The 19,910-nt window shown below is 33.5% G+C and overlaps 1 protein-coding gene across 2 annotated transcripts in view; it reads left to right on the top strand.

Moving 5' to 3' along the window:
* Positions 1-19,910, top strand: part of ATF7IP (activating transcription factor 7 interacting protein) — a 114,747-nt gene that overhangs the window by 18,520 nt on the left and 76,317 nt on the right. The gene's annotated exons all lie outside the window — the stretch shown is intronic.

The following is a 19,910-nucleotide window of genomic DNA, read 5'->3' as shown; positions in this document are numbered from 1 at the left end:
ACTCTTTATCTCTGAACATTTTAATTAAAAACATTTGAATTTTACTAAGTTTATATAGGAAGGCGAGCTTAGAGCTTGCTGGCTAAGAAGTTGAAATGTTTGCTGATAGAACATTGAAGCCTCTGTTATGGAAACAGTACATAGGATGGTGAGGTCAAAGGTTAAATTCCTGTAATTTCTCACCGTCTTATGTGCTGACATTGCCAGAACAATTGATCACCACAGTAGTGCTTTTCTGGCCCTGATTAACTTAATGTTCTTTTTATGTTGGATATTTTAGTTTGCTTGATATTTATTTGTAGAAATTAAAAACAATATATTATCTCATAGATTTTTTTAAAAGAAGCCATAAGTAAGCCGTGTTTTGCATGAAGATTGTGATTTTTCTGGGTTTGTGTGTGTGTGTGTGTGTGTGTGTGTGTGTTTTGGAGGTATTGTTTGGTAGCTTTTTGGGAAGAATGTTAATTCTCTGGATGTAAATCACAGTTACAAAAATAAACAGATTTTTAACACTGTTAGATTTTTTTTTTTCACTATGGGTTTCAGTTCTTTCTCATTATGCTGCCTCTTCCTAGCCATCCAATTCTTTCACATTTTTGATGGGGCTAACTTTTCATCCTAATTATTTTTTGGTTAAATTGGCAGTCAGATTCAGATTCTGAATTTAGAAATAGTTCACATCTTCTAGGTCTGGATACCCTTTTTCTTTGTATCTAACGTATGCTTATACAACAGGGCTGAAGTAAATCTCGGTTTTTTAGTTAAGTGATATTAACTGTTGATGTCCACCTTATCTTAGTTAAAATCTGTGATATATTTAAAAGTAATGACTCAATAATTTTGTAAATTTAGTTTCAAAATTTTCAAAAAGCTTTCTTAACATGGTTCTGAAGTATCAATAGAAAAGTTTATTGAGATATTGTAAGTCCATAGTGACCCAGAAAGTAGGAGAATGAAATTTTTATTCACGTATTATTTCAGATAGCAGAACAGTTAGTTATAATTAAAGCACTGATGTTTGAATCGCAGTACTTAATAAAATTTTTTCTAAATGGTATTGTGCATTCCTCTAGCTTTGTCAATAGAGTATTATGAATATATCCCTGACTAATATGACATAGAACAGTAAGTTTTGATCTTTCTAAATACAGAAACTTTTAAAAGACAGCAACTTTTTGCACCTTAAATTCTTATGAAGGACCCCAGTATATTAAAGGGATATATGTATGGTATTTTATTATTGTGTAATTATTTTATAATGTAAATTTATAACATTTACTATTAATTTTCTTAATAAAATGTGAACAATTAGGCTGTTATGATGAAAATAAAGGTTTGAAAGCAGATCATGTATGACAATTATGATCTTATTATTAGTGTCAGGATCTAGGTCACTTAATTGTAGACATCCAGGCGCTAAGGGACTATGGAATTCAGTTTGAGAAGTATTCTAGAACATATATTCCTCATGTTCTTTTTTGACTTACAAATTTTCATGAAGGTAGTATATAAGTTCTGTATTTACATGATTTAACAGTTTAAAATTGCTGCCTTTCCCCAAAATTGTGTTTTTACTTGTTCTTATTTAAAATTATTTTTAGCAACATTATTGTTTTTCCTAAGTTAATCAGTATTTATTTGTTCGGTGGCCTAAAATGTTTTTGGAATAATTAGCTCAGTTTTATCAACAGCTGTAGTATGCTTCTTTTACTTCCATTAACTTATTACTTTGTAACATTGTTAGGACTATTTTGTGTGATATGGATTCTCATAATCTGAACATTTCTTTATGTAAATGTATATAGGAGCTTGCTCCTGAAAGGGAAAAAGAATAACAAATCCAATATGTGTGACAAATCCAATATATGTGAGAGGTTCTATCCATCATGCATTTCACTTCAGTAAGGTTGTGCCCTAGAGTGAGTATGACATAGGAAAGTGAATGTGCTGTGACTCTAATCACTCTTATTTTTTTTGCCTCTCATAGTATGAACAGCTCACTGGATTTCAAAAATTGCATACCATGTAAACCAGATACTTGGTTTGATATTCTTCATTGCTGGAGAGAAACTGGCCAGGTTGAAATTATTGATCAGTTTATGTTAACCTTCAGAGTAGGACCTCAGGGAAATTTTAATGATCCATTCTCCTTGCCTTCTATTGTGGACTGTAATATTTACATCCACCCCCCCCCTCCACAAGTTGAATCCACTGATTATTACTTATACATGGGGAAACACCAACACTCTGTGGTTACTCAGGATGTTATTGCTAATTCTTTCAGTGCCATGTTGCATTTTTGCAACTATAAACATAAACTAGACCTCACTGGGATTATTACTTTTGGGGTTGGTGACAGTTTTCAAATTTTCTATGCTGAATTCCAGATTAGCTATTACGCTGAATAATTGAGGGCATAATAAATCTGGGTGCTGGGTAATTGAGGTGTTATGTTATTATTTTGTCACTTCTTGTCCTCCCCATTTGTTTACCCTTTTTCACAAGCCATTTCACTAGCATAAACCTTTAAGAGAAATGTTGAGGTAGTGGAAAGAACACTGACCAAGAGTTCAAATCAAAATTTGAATTCCAGTTTTGCTACCCTTTTCTTATATTGGCCAACTCATTCCATTTTCTGACTCTCATTTCCTTATGTACAAAATGGAGGAAAAAAATCCTATTTGGCAAGGATATGTTGAAGATTAGTTTATATAATGTTTCTGAATAGTACCAGGAAATACTCTACAAATATCTGGCATGCTAATTTTCCAGTAGTATTTGAATGCTCTTCAGTTTCTTTGCTTCTCAGATGTCATACACTTTATCAAATGTGATTGGATCAGGGAATATGGTATGTTCAGAAAGAATGGGAAATTTCTCATAGAACTCATGCTCAGAAGCAAGAAGTAGCAAGAAGCAGAGCTGCTTAGAAGCAAGAAGTAATTACCAAGCATCCACTTGGTAATTGATATATTCATGTTTGCACTCCTGGGTTCTACTCTGTTAAATAAATTAGCCATCCTTTGCTGTATGTGGGTAGTGGCAGATGTGTATATTAAGTAAAGCCAATATAGAATGTTGTCATTACAGAATCAGAGTAGGAGAAATGTTTCAGTTCTAGTCTGGCTGAGTAGTCCAAATATGCAGTGAGAAAATAACTTCTCTAAAGAGATGATGTGAATTCAGGGCCTAGAGTTTTATATGTTTCAGTACAAATGAGAATCTTTACAGTATAGTTCTCTTTCAGTGGCCACAAACTGGCAGCCAGCAGACTTCTTTGGTCCTTTAACCACTGACGCATTTCTCTAGTTAACATTTAAAGTTGTCAGATTTTACACAAAAATCTGCATGTCTCATCTTTCAGAAAATAGAATATTGGGCAGTGCTAGAAATGTATTTTTTCTTGAGAAAAATAACCTACAGTTGAGTAGCTACTGTCTCCTTCAGATAGGGCCTACTCCACACAGCTGGTCCTCTTCATTGATTCACATTACCTTCTGGGCCCCTGAGAGCTGTTCCTTTTAAATCCCTACCCTACTTACTTGACAGATTGTTGGCAACCTTTAATGTCTAAAATACAGCTTCTCATCCAGAAGAAAGTAAACATAAGTAAAATCTAACCTACTTCACTTGGTAGGAGAGATAGCATATGTAAAGTCAGCTTACTCTTTAGAAGATATGGCACATTGCTAACGTTTTTCTTGTCCTGATTTTTATATTAGAGTACCATTGGTGGCTGACTGAAGGAGATCCAGTGACATCAGGAAAAACTGACAATTGGTTGAAAGTGAGGCGATTAAAAAAATACAAACTAGAAACATACAAGTTCCTTGAGGTCTTTTAATGTGATAATAAATTCTCTTTTCTTTACACGTTATAACTATTAAAGACATCACTATTTATTGACTTGATGTTCTTAATGATGACATTGAATAAAAAAATGTTAAATTATATTCAAGATGTGCAGTTTCCTGAACAGGTAAATGAAATGAACTTTATAAAAGATTTTTGCCTAAATTGATTGAGCTAAGAAATTTTAGCACTTAAAATGAGTAAGTTCCTAAAAGAAAGTGTTCTTAACTGCACTAGACTAGATAATTTCAGAGACTGTTAGTTTTGTTAAAATTTCACTTCTGTTTCAAAACATTGACCATCTCAACTATGTGAAGACTACCTTGATGATCCGTGAAATGTTGGCGGTGTATAATAATGATCTGATTTAAATTTGAATTCCACATTTTCCAGAGTAAAAGCCAGCTTCTTAGCATTCATGTAATACCATGACATAGGTAACTCTAGGGAAGTGCTAAAAGAAATTTACTCATTTTTGGAAAATGGCTTTCAAATTAGAGAGAAAGCTTTAGCGAAGATTGAAAAACCAGTTAACTTGCACAGGAAACACTGATGGGCTTCCCTGTTTTCCACTTCTTACACTCCCAAAAGAGAAAGTGATTTGGGAGAAAGCTTAAAGTTTATTCAAAGAAGGGATTTCTAATAAATTGCTCAGGTTAGAACTTTGACTAAGTGTTCTCATTAGTAATTTGTAACAGTCTGTTATTGGACATTAATGTGTGAATATGGAAATGATGAAAATAGTGCTTATTGACTCAATGAATCTTTGAGTTTAATGAAGGAGGGAGTTTAACACCAGAGAAAAGAGTTGCTTCTGCATCTTCCTGAGGGCTTCTACCTTCCCTGCTGAAGTAAACCAGGCACTGCTGCCCAGTGGAGTCATCTGACTGGTGTTTCTTTTGCTGATATACAAGTATCATGGCATGCAAAGTGGAAAGTATTAGTATAGAAGTCAGGAAATGATAATTCTGGTGCTGCTAGTGAGTGGTTGTATAGTTTGGATAAATGATTTAAGCTCTTAATGCCATTCTGTGACCATTAAACAAGGGAGGTGGTTAGACTACAGGGAAGAAGACAAACTTTGGAGTCAAGGTGAATTCATGTTCTTCCACTCACTAGTTAGAAGTTTATATGAAAAGTGTATAATAGTGCTCAAAGTATAATGGCTATTTATAGTAAGTGCTCAATAGGTCTTATGCATTATTTTTTATGGGATGAGGCTAGTTGCTTATTTTCAGAACTTTAGTTTTCTTATCTTTAAAATGGGGATAAAGTACCATACAGAGTTGATACTGGGATTTAAATGGGCATAACAAAGTACCTAGTGTATGTGTGATACAAATTAAGTGTGAGTAAGATTGGTTATTTTTTCCTCACAAGGTTTCCTCCAGCACAGATTTTTTTTTATCTCTGTTTCTTTTTTCAATCATTATGAAATTGGGGGGAAATCTGGGGTACTGGATACTTTAGAAAAGGATCTTTAGGGGAGAGGGGATTGTTAGGGACCTGGCTGATAATACAGTAAAAATGCCCGAGAGCAAGGTGTTTAAATCTCAAATTGAAGACTTTAAAGAACCTAAAGGGGACAAAACAAGAATTCTTATTTGTGCTAGGGCAGCATGATAGAGTGAGAACAAAAATGGACTGTGAATTGATCAATTGATTCAACAAATTTAACAAATATTTATTATGCCCCTGTTATTTGCCAGGCACTGTTTTGATGGCAGGCACACAATATCCCTTGCCCTCAAGGAATTTACATTGGGGCAGGGAAAAAAGGAAGAGAGAAGTAAATACGAGATGCTTAAAATGCTGAGAGATTGAGAATGCCGGGGGTAGGATGGGATAAGTAGTGCCTAGGTGAGCCCTATTCTGAATGTGTTCTGTGGATCAGTTCAAGGTCAGTTCTCATCAGTTCATCTGTTCCTGGTTCTCCATTAGATAACTGAAATTAAGAGTGTCTAGAAAAAAAAAAGTGTCTAGATTTATATCAGATCAAATAAGAAAAAGGCTTAATTTATATGCCTTTTTTCCCAAATAATTCATTTTCATTGTATTTTACAAGAATATTGGTATGTAATGGATTGGAAATAAAACATTGGGTCTTTACCATTGTTAGTTTGAGAAACACTCAGCTAGTTGGTAACTTCCATTGTTGGCACTTAAGCAGGCTGTAGAGAATTTGAGCTTCTTATGATTAATTCATTGTGAGGGGATTGTGTAACTTATTTGACTTTCAAAAACAGTATCTAAATACTTGTTATTAACATATTTTCTGATGGACTAAAGGATTTTAGGTCCTTTGCTTTTAAAGTACTTTTATTCAAATAGTGTATGAAGTAGAAAGAGAGAAGAAGGAAGCAAAATTAAAAATGGAAGGAATACAATACTTAGGTGATTTCCAACTCTGAGATTTTATGATCAATTGTTGTTTCGGTATAAGACCTTTCCTCCCACAAAGTGTTGCTTATACAGGGTCTACTATATGAAGTTACACCATCTTATTATGCATTCATCTCTGTCCCGTCATCTGCTGTTGGTGGGGCACAGATCCTAAGAAGAGAGTATAGTTGTTTGAGGAAATCTACTACTGCTTATCAAAGATAATGTGGGTAACATTTAGGATTATCCACATATTAGAAGTCTGCCAATTCCTGTTGATATGTAACTTTATCATTCCCCTGTTTAGGGCCTTATTATCCTTATTGTGTAATAGGGATAATTTAAGACCTATGTTTTAAGACAGCTGAAAATAAAATTAAAAAATAAGGAACATATTTTGGATAACCCCTAGTTAGCGTATTAAATACTTTTCATTTTATTACCATTTTAGATGTGGCACTAAACTAGTTTTGCATTTATTACTTGAAAGTGAAATTTAATATATTTAAACTCAATAAAGTAGTGGAAATATAGAAGTGGAGGTATAGAACTATTTATTAGTAGGTCATAAAGTAACTATAAAAAAAATTTTAAACAGAGGACTTTCATAGATAATGATTCAACTCTTGCCCAGTCAGATCTGGCCAGTTAAAACAATACACAAATGATTTAGGTTCAAAAAAGAATATGCCACACAAAATATGTTCTTGTGTAGATATTTGTAATATAACATGCCTGAGTTCTGATATTCAGTGCATGCTTTAGTAGTATTAACTAGTGGTAAATATGTTGAATTATTTAAACATCACAAAGTGATACCTGAAGATGTATTGTCTTGTTATGTTTGGTGAAACATAAAGCAATTTGGTTCTAAGAACACATCTATTTAATGATCATTTACTATTTAAGTGATTAGTTAAATTTGAAAGGCAGCTGTAGAGTAGAATGAGGACAGCTTTTAGCTAATATGAATTATAGTTTATATTTTTAATGATTGTTAAAAATAGCGGTCATTGGATTTATGTAATTATATTGGCCCATGCCACAAATAAACTAAGGCTTTTGAATATCTCTGGGGGTTAAAAATATTTTTGGTGGGGTGGAGGTGGGATTTCAGTTATATAAGAACTACAAGTTGATTTTTTCTTATTACCTGGATTTTAATCATATTAGTAAATAGATAACTAGATATATTCTAGAACCAGTCAGGGGAACGAATGGGGGGAGGGTTTACTCAGCAGTATTCTTCTTTAGTTTGGTCATGAAATGAGGACTGCTTTATGTAAATTGTTCTTTCTGGCGCCAGCTAGCTGTAACTGCAGTCTGGCTGTACCAGGGCAGCAAATAATATGTGTCATGGATTTTCTGTTTGGAATGTATAAGAATGCAGCCTTTTGGACTGAAAGAACAGAGTTGATGCATTAGAATAGGAATACTGAGACCTGAACAATTGCCAGTGAATATGTGGAATAGTAAGAAGCTATAAGCCTTTTAAGTTTCTATTCTGCTTTTATAGATTCATGCCTATTGATACTATTGGGTAATATGTGGGAGGTACCTAACTGCACACAGTTGCTGCAGACCTAATAGTTGGCAGCATAGAAAGCCATACAAAAGAATTCTGATTCTAGGCATCTTCACTTGCAACAGTCCTTTGGAAGATGTATGTTGAGTGTTCTGTGAGCTTCATTGACATGCTGTCTGATGTCTTCTGGCTTTTGTGGCTGATGGGATGTTTGCTGCACAAACTACACAACAGATGTGAACCACTGTTTGAAAGGAATTTTAATATGTAGCCAATCTACTGTATTCCTGTTATTATTATTTTTTTAAATGAATATGTACCAAACGAGGAATTCAGGCTCAAAAAGGCTGATCTAGAAATCTGCATTAGCTTTTAATGCTTATACAGATGAACTGAGTAGCAGTGATTAACAGAAGAGGAAGTCTTTTTCACAGTATCAAGCTGCCCACAGGTAAGAGATTCAGGTCCTTTTTCTGTGATAACCCTTCTGCCTCCCCTCCCTCCTCAGGCCTTACATCTGTCTCTCACCTTTGGGAAGTTTTTCTTTGTTTGTTTTAGTTTTAGTAATACCAGGATTACTAGATTGTTTAATGTTAATTTTCAGGTGATTCTGAATGTCATATTTGGATTTGATTGTTTAAAAAATATTCTTTTCACCTTCTCTAATTTTCCTCAGGTTCGAATTGAAATTAACAGTGGGTGTCATGTGAACATTACTCATGCATACAATATATTCACATTACATAGAAATCAGTTTTAGGTCTCTCTTCATTATACTCTTGTTACTGTGTTCTCCGTTGTAGTGACACCAACTGGTACATACGGAGCGATGACATTTTGTAACCTTACTAAACTGTAAAGTTTTAGTTTAAATGTACCCCTTTGACTTCATCAAAATCAGAATGCTTATGTTTTTACAAGGGGCTCATTGGCATACATTAGATAATGTATATTTATACATATATATATATATATATATATATATATAAAACATGGTCAAGTTTTCCCTACCACCCTCATCATTTCCATTTCCACATATTTAAATGTATCACCATTTTACAAAGTGAATTTAAGAATTTAAAACTAACATGAGTGTATTAATTAGAAATTCCATTGAATCTAATATTTTATTTCTTAAGGTAGGTGAAAGATACACAGGCATTTGTTATATTCTTTTTTTGTATGTCTGAAAAATTGCATACAAAAAAATCTCATTGAAATAAAAATAAAGAACTATATAAAATAAAGAATATATAATCAATACTGTAAAGATATGAAGATTTATGTTTATAAAGAAATGCATACTGATATCAGTATGGCCAATGATAAAATATTACTGATTGATCTAATAATAATTTTAGGGGGATGAGAGTGGGGAGGTGAGGAAGTTGGATGAAATGAAGGATGGTAGTTTAGAGGCTACCACTCTAGTGGTAGTTTAGAGAGGCTAGTTTAGAGAAGTGGAGGAAATGAATTAGATTAGGCAGTTCTCTGCCTTTGCCTTCTTCTCTGGGAGTTAAATAGCAGGTTCTTTCTGCGAACTGAAAGTGTTAGTTTTAGGTGGGACTTCAGTTCTCTAGATTCTGAAAGGTAGCTCGTCATTTGTTACTACTGTGTAGTTGAGTACTTAAAAAAAACTAGAGGCCAGCTGCGATAGAAGGCACACTCATGTTTCAGGGACATGAACTATTTCCTGTTGCCTTTTGACAATATTGCTTGGGATTTTTAAAATGATTGTTTTAATGTATGTTCTGTTGAAGTATAAAAATGTATGTTTGTGGGTGTATTTCCTCTAAGTAAACAAATTCACTAGGATTGGAGAAATGCTGATAGTAGAAATATATCAATTTTGATTAATGTGCTTGAGGTTGGATGGAAGAATGAGGTTGGATGTGTTCTCCTGGTGTGGAGAGCATGGTTGGGAAATATTTTCAGACTTTTCTTGAGCCATTGTTTTGGAGAATATTGGGCTGGGAAGACGGTGGAAATAGACTGACTGGTTTGTATATATAGGTAAAGAGGCAAGGAGTTGTTAGACCAAAAAACAGAGGAATTTATCGATTGGTATTAGAGTTGGGGGTCATGGAAGAGAAAGATGATGGAAAGTAAGACAGAGGAGTATTCCGTCTATAGCGAAATAAACCTAAAAGGAAGCAGGTAAGACAAAAAAATAACGGGCATGAGCATAAAGATGTGTAATCTTTGAGACTGCTGAGGTTGAGTGTGCGTGATCCAAAAATCTGGGGGATAAAATTTGAATTTTTAGTTTTTGTGTTCCTCTTAGGCAACAAACTTTATTTAGCAAGCAGTGTAGACTTATGAAATCTTCAAAGTGAAATGGACCTAAGTGATCTGGTAGTTCTAACATCACACTTTGCATGGGTGTCTACTGTTTGGTATTTCTGACAGGTAATTATCTAGTTTCTGCGTCAATCTTTCTAATGACAGAAGAGAGAGGCTCTAATTTCTTAAGGCAGTTCCTTCTTTGGTTGGACATCTGAAAAAAATTAACATTTGCAGATTTTGAGACAAAATTGGCCTAACATTGTTTTGTTCCTGCCCTCTACCTTGTGTTTATCTTTTTCTCTGTGTATCTATCTTTTTTACATGACAGATCTGCACTATTTTAAAAAAGCCATTAAAATTCCCTTGTGTTTTCTAGGCTAAATATCCTCTGTTTTCCAATGTTTCCTCATGCACTACATTGTTCTAGGTCCTTCTTTAGCCTGGTCATCCTCTTGTTTATCCTGCTGTTCTTAAAAGTCTCTCTTTATCTGTGATGCTCATAAGTAAATGTATTACTAAAAAATGTCCCTTTCCTCTGACTGTGTACTTCTGTTCTGCAGTTTAACTTTGCATTGACATTTTTGGCAGCCACCTCCCACTGTTGAATTTTACTGAGTTTGCGGTAAGTTAAAATCCCTCAGTCTTTTTCATGTATTCCATTGATAACATTTAATATACTTAAATATTTGAACCAAGAGTATTACCTTATATTTGTAGTTATATTTTCTTCATGATTTCTAGTATTGTTTATTATGCTTTCTTTAGATTCTCCTTGCTATATTTTTCCCCTTTTAGTAGTCTTTTCAAAGAACTGGATTTTGGTTTCATTGATTGCTTGCTGTTTTATTGAGTTTCCCATGATAATTTTCCATTTTTATTGTAATTACTTGCTTTGGGTTTATAACTTTTACAAGCATTTTTGAATTTGTGCTTTTTTATTAATACATGCATTTAAGGTTTTCTCCAGAGTATCATTTTAGTTGAATTCCCTGGGTTGTATTTTGTTAATACTTTGTCGTTTTTATTATTTTTACCACTGATTTCCTCCTTAATCCAAAGTTGTTTTGTTTTTCTTCGTTTTCTTTTTTAATTTATAAGGAGATAACTTTCCCTCTCATTTCATTATTGTTTATCTAAATGTATTATGTTATGGCCAGAGAATGTGGCCTTGTGGGAATTTTTTGGGGAGGGTGGTCTTGGAATTTATGATTTCCTTGTCACCACATGCACAGTCAATATTAATGTATGTTGGTTTTGTTCATAAAAAATTCGTATTCTGGGTTTTTTGGATATACAATTCTATTTATTTTTCTGTTTTTCTAGCATGTTAATTGAGAAATGCATTTTTTTATATTACTTTTGTTTTTATCTGTAGATTTTAGAAAAAGATGTGTCTGTGGATTTATTAGTCTTTTCCTGAATTTTTAAAAACGTGTTTTTTCTTTATGTGATTTGAAGCGATATTATTTAGATACATCAAAGATAATGTTTCTAGTGGATTGTACCGTTTATTAATTAGAAATATCTTTTTTGTCCCATTACTTGATTTTCAATTTGAATTTTTTTTTAATATGTTACATATAGGCTTTATATGTATACTTAACTTTTTTTTTTTGTATTTTTGGTTAGCATTTGCCTCATGTATCATTTTTCACTTCTTAGTTCTCAACCTTTTATGCTATTTTAAGGTATGTCTCTTTTTTATAGCACATATTTGATGATATTTATATTTTACCCAGCTTGAAACCTAAGTTATTTTTAGATGATAGTTTTTTTTTTATTTTTGTGCCATATTCCACAATCTCTAAGTCCATTAACTCCCATTTTGTAATTATCTTGGATTTTGATTCCAGAATATTTGTTTTAAAGATGGTGGGTCCTCAGTTATTTCAGTCTGCCCATGAGTTTTACTTGTTTTATGGAGCATTGCTGTTTCCCTTATCTGAGTTTCTTCCTAGGGCCTTTTGCTGTCTTGTGTCTGTAGTATATCTTTATATAATTATGTTAGCAATAATCTGTTTCCTTAGTCTTTGCTCAGAAGTAATACCTTTAGTTTTTCTATCCTTGTTGATTTTCTGGCAATAGGATTCTAGGCTAAAAATAACTTTTCCCCTGAACTTTGAGGATATTGTGGTTTATTTTAGCATTCAGTATTGCTGATGACAAGTCTGATGTCAGTTTAATTCTTATTCCTTTGTAGTTAAAAATGAGTTTTTAAAAAACTCTCTCTAAGATATTAGTATTTACTCATATTGGTTTTCTGAAATCTTAACACAGTATGTCTAAGTGTTAAAAACTTTTTTTTTTCTTATTTTAATTTAGTCCGTTTTGGTAATTAGTAGGCCTTTTCTATGGAAAACTTTTTTGGGGGCGGGGTCTGTGAATTTTTTTCTTCTCTCCTTTTTTTCTCAGTTCTTTTTTTCTATAACTCCTCTTTGGTGAAAGTTGTTGCTTCTGGGTATATCCCCTATGCCTCCTTTCTTTCTGTTTTCCTTTGTATAATCCCTACCCACCCCCCACCCCAAATTTTCAATTGATTTTACTCATTTTTGTGTTTGAGTTTTCCTATTTTATGTTGGGTAGATGCTGACTCGAGTGATTGTGAAGGAGGTGGTACTTGCTGCTCATGGCATATGCTGGGAATTTGTGTTTTGAATGGTAGCCTTCCTTCCCTGTCTCTTCTGGAGCTTAGTGTTTGTGTGGGTCACTACCCTTTCCACATTCATAAATGTCACTGCTGCCCTGGTTTAGCATTAGCATGAAAGAGATTGGGGGAAGTGGAATGACCTTAACTGTTAAGATAAAAATCACATGAATGTGTTTTCATTTTAAAATTGAAACTGATATAGCAAGTCTAAGTGAAAGTCTATATATTTTACTGTCTTCTCCCTAAGTCAACTGCTGTAACTAGTTTGGCATTTATCCTTCCAGACTTTGAAATATCACTTGAGATATTTCAGAGATTATATATTGAGATATATAAATGTTTAGAAATATATTATTTTGCATTTTAAAACATAATTGCATAAAAACTGGAAACACTTACTGACTACTTATATGTCTGAGAACTTTCTACTTACGTTCTCATTTAATCCCCATAACATTTTTATGAGGACAGGCATTATAATAGTCTCAATTTCGTAGATGAGGGTACTGAGGCAAGGAGAGAATAAGTATCTTGGACAGGTAACTTAACAAGGAAGTGATCATACCAGTATTCAGAGGTATGTCTGGCTTCAGTGTTTGTACTGTTAAGTACTGTGAATTCTGTAGCTGCTTGTACACTTAATATTCATGCCTTTAAAAGAGATCTACCACATTCTTTACTTTTCTTAACGTTCTTTATTCTTTACTGTGGATGCTGAAGTTTTTTTTTTTTTTAACTATTAGCGATGGCTGTTAAATTTGATTGTTTGCTAGTACAGTGCAGAAGTAGGTATCCTGATACATTACCTTTTTAAAACATTCATGTATTTAAGATACATCTCAAAGTGTCTTTGGTGTGTCAAAGTGATGCACAGTTCCTGCTTATTTGCCCCTGAAAATAGTTATGACAGTGAAGTCTTCTACCAGCAGTGTATGATGCTACTCATTGCTGTACATTATTGCTAACAATAAGTAGTTGCCAATCTGATGTAAAAAAAAAAATGTATTTTCTCTTTGTTTTGTCTTTCCCTGATTATTTTGAAGTTGAACATTTTTTCTAACTTTTTTTTAATGAGTTACTTGTTTGATTCTTTTTTTACTTTTCTTTTGAATTTTTTGTCCTTTTTATTCACTAATAGATGTTCTTTTTAATTCTGGGAACTAATTCTATATCACTATGCTTTTTTTTTTTTTTAAACTGGGAGCAGCTCCTCTGCCACTGCGGCTGCGCAGTAGGTCCGCCTCCCAACCCTGGGCCGCGAGCCCCGCCTGTTCGGTGGTGCAGCCCGGAGCTGGCTGCCTGCTGCCCGCCAGCACGTGCGAGGCACCCTGACTGAGTGCAGCGTCCGGTGTGCATGGAAGATCTGAAGATCTGAAGATCAGCAGATCAGCACTCACAGAAGACAGGGCGAGCGGAGGAGGGAAGGAAGGTCCAGCTGGGAAGGGCTGGAGTGCAACCCCACTATGTTTTTTTATCTTTCACGTATTTCTCAAAACATGTGGTTACTTGTAGTACTTTTCTGTGCCTTTGATATTTTTCTACATTGAGTCATATACCCAACATAGTTCTAATATTTCACGTATTTTCATAGCTTCGTGAGTCTTTTTCTTATATGCTAATGTTTCTAGATACCTTTTTTTTCTTGCTGTCCTGAATTAAATGTTTTCTTCTTTATATGTTTTTTGTTTGAGCTCTTACTGCTTTGGTCAGGATTTCTAGAACAATAAATGTGTGAATATAGTATTACACTTTTGTTTTTGCCTTTAGTGGAAATGCCTATGGTGTTTTACTACTAAATGTGAAGTTTCCTGTTGGTTTGAAGTAGCCACTATCAGCTAAAGGAGCAATCTTTATGTTCTTAATTTTCATTTTTATCAGTAAATGAGTCTTGAAACATATTCAATACCTTTTCAGGTTCTGTTGAAAAATGACAGTTAATTTTTAGGTTGTTAATACATTTCTGAATATGCTTAATTTTTTAATTATTAGAGGTGTTTAAAATGGATAAACAGTGCAGTTTGGGGTAGAAAATTTCTAATTTAGTATTTTACCAGGCCTACAGGGATAGAGTACTTTGATGAGAATGTATAGTTTTTTGTCTCTGGGCCTTCAAGATCTAGCGTAGGAAGTCCCAGTCATTTTCCTACAGACTGGGGCTATTCTTTGCACAGTATATTATTGAGTCAGTTGTTATGCCATTAACAGTGACGTGGCTAATCACATGTCTTCTGTTCTCCAGTAGAATAGCTTCAGACTCTTTATTCTAACATTTAAAAGATGATAAAAAATTTCCTAGAGAAATATAACAAATATTTGGAAATACCAAAATAAGGTCTTTGATTCTGAATTTGTGAACCCTTGAAAAGAGCTTGGTGGCATATTGCATTTATCATTGTATTTCTTTGGGCTTTTTTTTTTTTTTATCCCCCATCCCCTTTTCTTTCCCTTTCTTTCCTTTCTTCTTTTTTAAATTCTGGGGGCTCTAGGCTCAGCTAAATATTTTAATGTGGCAGACAGCCAGATTTCCAGTAGCCCTGAACTCAGCATGTTACTGTTTCTTAGCAACTACTTGTGAAGTCTTGTGGATGTAACTAACTGAATTATAAATAGGGTTATGAGCAGAAGTGCAATTGAAATTGAGATTGGTAAGAAAGGCATACTCTTTTTTTCCCTCCCATTTAAATTTGAGTTATTCTTTATGCAGAGTCAGTTTTTAGAAACCTGGCTCATAAAACTTGGGTGTACTAACCCTATCAGGAAGACAGTAAGGGCTCTGTAGGGGTCTTATTTGTAATCACACATCTGAAAGCCTTTTTTTGATTATTAGGATTAAATAGTCTATGTTGGAGAGATGGCAGTTAATGGAAAATAGAGTACTTCTCCTAAGTTTCATGGTCATTCATGTGGAAAGATTACCACACATAGTATTACTGCCTATATTTTTTTCCCACATTTATGTTAAAATCTACATGTTGTAACACTTAAATTTTGGCTATATTTTTAATACTTTTAATCACATTGTTTCTTTAGTGTCTTAAAAATTGTCCTATAATAGTGACCATGTAGACATTTGATAAATGCATGAATACACCAAGCTATCTTAGCCATTTTTCAGTAGAGCAGTGGATTTTAGAGTTGAATTTATTAAAATTTTATTTAAGAATCAAAATATAAGTATTCTCTCAGGTCTTCTAATTTGTTTTCCATTTATTCCAGGTGGAAAACTTTAGACCTAAAGATTTTAAATGATTTGCCTAACCCAAATATCTCCAATCTGTGTTTTTTCTGCATTATTCTCTTACTGATAACAGATCTAACAGCTTTTTTTTTGTTTTTGCATTTATGTTTCATCAGTTTATATGAAGTGTAATTGTATTCTGTAATTTAAATTAGAAACATACAACTGAATTCAGTAACAAGCACAACTAATATGAACAGATTTAGATGAGAGTAGAAGAACATGAGATCTCAGTATGCTTGTGGTTATCAATTGTATGTTCATAGAATGTGTGGAAAACATCAGCTCATTTGGTCTGATGGTTAAGAGGAGAGAGGCTAAGAGAGTTTCCAAAGTATAGTGTTTTTTGGTCAGATCTGCAGATTTTTTTAGGTTCTGAAAGAGGAAACAGTGATAGTCCTTGGTTTTGGGTAAAGGAACTCTGTATTTTCTTAAAATACATCACAAACTTTTGATAGTAGCTTCTGATAGCCCAACCTGTATTAACTCAGCTTTTTAGGAACATTTGCCTGAAGCAAGTAGATTATATTCTCATGCATTGTTTGCCAGAAAGATTTCAGACTGGGAACGTAATTTTTCTTTTTTTGCTCCCGGGAGGGGTGCTGGTCCATTCTGAGATGTATGCCCAGGAGAGATCTTGTTATCAAAAGCATAACTTTTTTTTTTCTTAAATTCTAACTGAAGAAAGATACGGATTTGCAGATAAGATCAGCTCAAAAAGTTGTGGTAAATAGAATTTTAGTTAGAACTGCAAAGGGATAACATACTAGCAATATTGCTTTGCTACAGAAGAGAAAAATTATAGGTACAAAGAAGAATTTGAATTTCCTCTGGGATATGAAAGAAGATTAGGTTTCTTCTTTTAGTTTACTTATATTTGTTATTAAAGTTAGACTTCTGTACCCATAGGCTAGGGCCACAAGAACATCTGGTTCTCAGCTGACATTTTAAATTCCTGTGGGCTGTTGGAGGGGAGGGTCTACAGATGGGGAAGAGAATGGAGAGATGGAGGGTGATGTTTCTGGAACGTATCTAAACTTGTCCAGGGCATTTTAGTTGCTGTACTAATTTTTTTTTTTTTTTTTCTTTTTGCGGTATGCGGGCCTCTCACTGTTGTGGCCTCTCCCGTTGCGGAGCACAGGCTCCGGATGCGCAGGCCCAGCGGCCATGGCTCACGGGCCCAGCCGCTCCGCGGCATATGGGATCCTCCCAGACCGGGGCACGAACCCGTATCCCCTGCATCGGCAGGCGGACTCTCAACCACTGCGCCACCAGGGAGGCCCGCTGTACTAATTTTTAACACTAAGATGCCATTGATTATTCAATCCCCCCAAAATTCCTGTTGGTGTGTGATAAAATGTTTACTTTGAATAATATTCTGCAAACCTCATGCTTTTTCTGTTCTCTTGAAATGAAACTGGCTAGTATAAGTAAAACTAAAAAGTATTATAACTGCTTTAAATAATACCTAAGAAAATATGAAGTGCTGAGATGTATATCTAAAGGGATATTTGACTTACATATCTGGAATTATAAAATACTTTTTCCCACTTTTTGTGCCTTGTTATCAAATTTTGACCCATTTGTTATATTCTCCCCCACTAATTGTAACTCATAGGTTAATTCATACTGCTTTCCTTTGTGATGAGGATCATAGTTTATTTGTTCAGATAAGTAAACAAGATCTATGTACATATAATACTTAAGTTATCTTAAAGATGCGAATACAGTTGTAGTTAGATCTGTATATCCAAGTCACGTGAATACAACATTAAGAAAAGTGAAGACAATAAGCTGTTACTTTTCCTTCAGACCAATGTTTAAAATAATAGTATTTATGTTTTTAAAGGCATGGTTAAACTTAATTTTAAAATCTAGCTATCCTTAAATGTCTAGATTAAAAGGATATGCTACTCAATAGATTGCTCATTTGATGTTTCTTCATCCTTCACAGGAGCTCTTTTTGTTACTTAAAACTGTTCTGCATTCTTATATGTTTTAGAGACATTGTTTCTAAGGTTTATTAAAATAAGTGTTTTACATGTAATTTTCATAATGAACTTCTTAAGACTTTCCTAGTATCAAATATATGAATTCATTTTTTGACCAAAGAAAACTTTTTAAAGTTAATTTACCACATCACTAAAACATACTGATGGAGGGTTTGATGTAAGAAATGTATAGAACATGAAATTTGATAAATAACATTTGTTTTAATATGGTTTGATTGTCTAACCAGCCTTGCATTTCAGCAGCTATAATTTAAATTTTTGAAATTAAAAAGCTTTTTGTCCTTTCTTTTTCTCTTTCCTTTCTTTTATTTATTTATTTTTAAATTTGGTCATTCCTCAGTAGCCCATAATCTTCATAGTTATTACATTAGACTGCACATTGTTTGCCATCTTTAGGAATTAAAATTTCTCCAAAGTAAATCTGTTATGTACAAGGAAACATGCATACTAAGCATAATTAGGTTGGAAAGTTAGAATGATGAAAAACATTCTTTTATTTGGGTGACGGAATAAGAAAAGTCAAGTGTTGTCAACTTTAATATCCCACATTAGACAAAATTGAAAAGCCAAAGATAGCAGTATTTTACAGATTATATATTTACATGTTTAACTTTTACTTGACATATGCAATAAGATGGTTTGTTTTCCTCACTGACAGGAATTGTTTTAGTTTGATTGAGGAAACAATTATTGAGTGTCTACCATGTGGAAGACACTACTGTATGTTGGAACAAGTTTGTGTCAAAAATAAGGCATAATCCCCACCGTATCTAGAGATCTGCTTTGATAAATTATTTAATCTTTGTATTTTTAATACACAGTAAATAGTCTTTTACCCTTAAGTAAGATTCTCAAATGATTGCAGGGGAAAAGTGTTAGAAAAAAATGCAGTGGTGTTACAGATTTGAGAGATTTTTAGAGGTTTAGAGATGTAAGAACTATGATTAAAGTGCTTAATTTTTCTCCTGAAAAAAGAACACTTAAATATATATGTACATGCACACACATATGTATATAAGTAAAATAATATGGATAATGGCATGTAACTTGAAAGTGGCCCATTAATTTAGCTTCACATTCATTTGTCTTTACTTGTGACTTAGTAAGAAAAAGTTGCAAGTTTAACATTTTAGATGATGAAATGCAAGGTGCATCTTTTTTCCCCAAGAAAGTAAAGTGTTTTTGCTGGTGGTTTTGCTCTTATAGTCACATCTATTCTGGGATTCATACTAGCATATTGTTTCTATTTTTAGGCTGTCGCCAGGCAGATTAAAAATTTCTCCCCTTATGATTGCCCAATTTCTAGCTTTCTGATTGGTTACATGAACCTGCTTTCTTTAGCCAACCACAGTGACTATGCAAATTGTATTTCAGTTTCTGTTGCAGTGAGAGAACTGATAAGATGGCTGCAGGGGTTTTCCTTTGGGGTATGTTTATTATTTTAGAGGATTTTCATCATTATGTAGTAATAAGCAAAAGTAGATTTCTTTCAAAATGGTATTTTAGTTTTTGAAATGTAAAATCAACTATCTAAGCAAGATTTATGAGCCTTGAAAAATGTCTCTCATGTCAGATTAGATTAATTTTAATGGTGCTATGTATTGCACCCTGTCAGAGGCAGCATTTTGTGTAAGTAGGCATATGTTACTTTTTGTTAGTAAATAAGCATTCTGACTCCTCAAAGGAAGGTTGACCTCTGTATATAAACCTGCTGTATTTGAACATGCCACATATTAGTTTGCAATTCTGTCAGAAATATTCTAGATTACTACTTTGCTTTATAAAGAATAATTTAGTTTTTTCGCTTAAGAATTATTTTTGATTTTAGTTGTATGTATATAGCCTATTATTCTTTAAGTCAGTATTTACTAAGTGTATACTATATGCCAGACACTGTGTAGCTCATAAATATTATTCCAGGTTACTTACTTTATTTTTTGTTCTTTTGTTAAATGACCTCTGAAGTGC

Source organism: Mesoplodon mirus (genome assembly GCF_964341445.2).
Source record: "Mesoplodon mirus genome assembly, chromosome: 11".
Classification (NCBI taxonomy): Eukaryota; Metazoa; Chordata; class Mammalia; order Artiodactyla; family Ziphiidae; genus Mesoplodon; species Mesoplodon mirus.
This window is presented reverse-complemented; position numbering and strand designations above follow the sequence as displayed.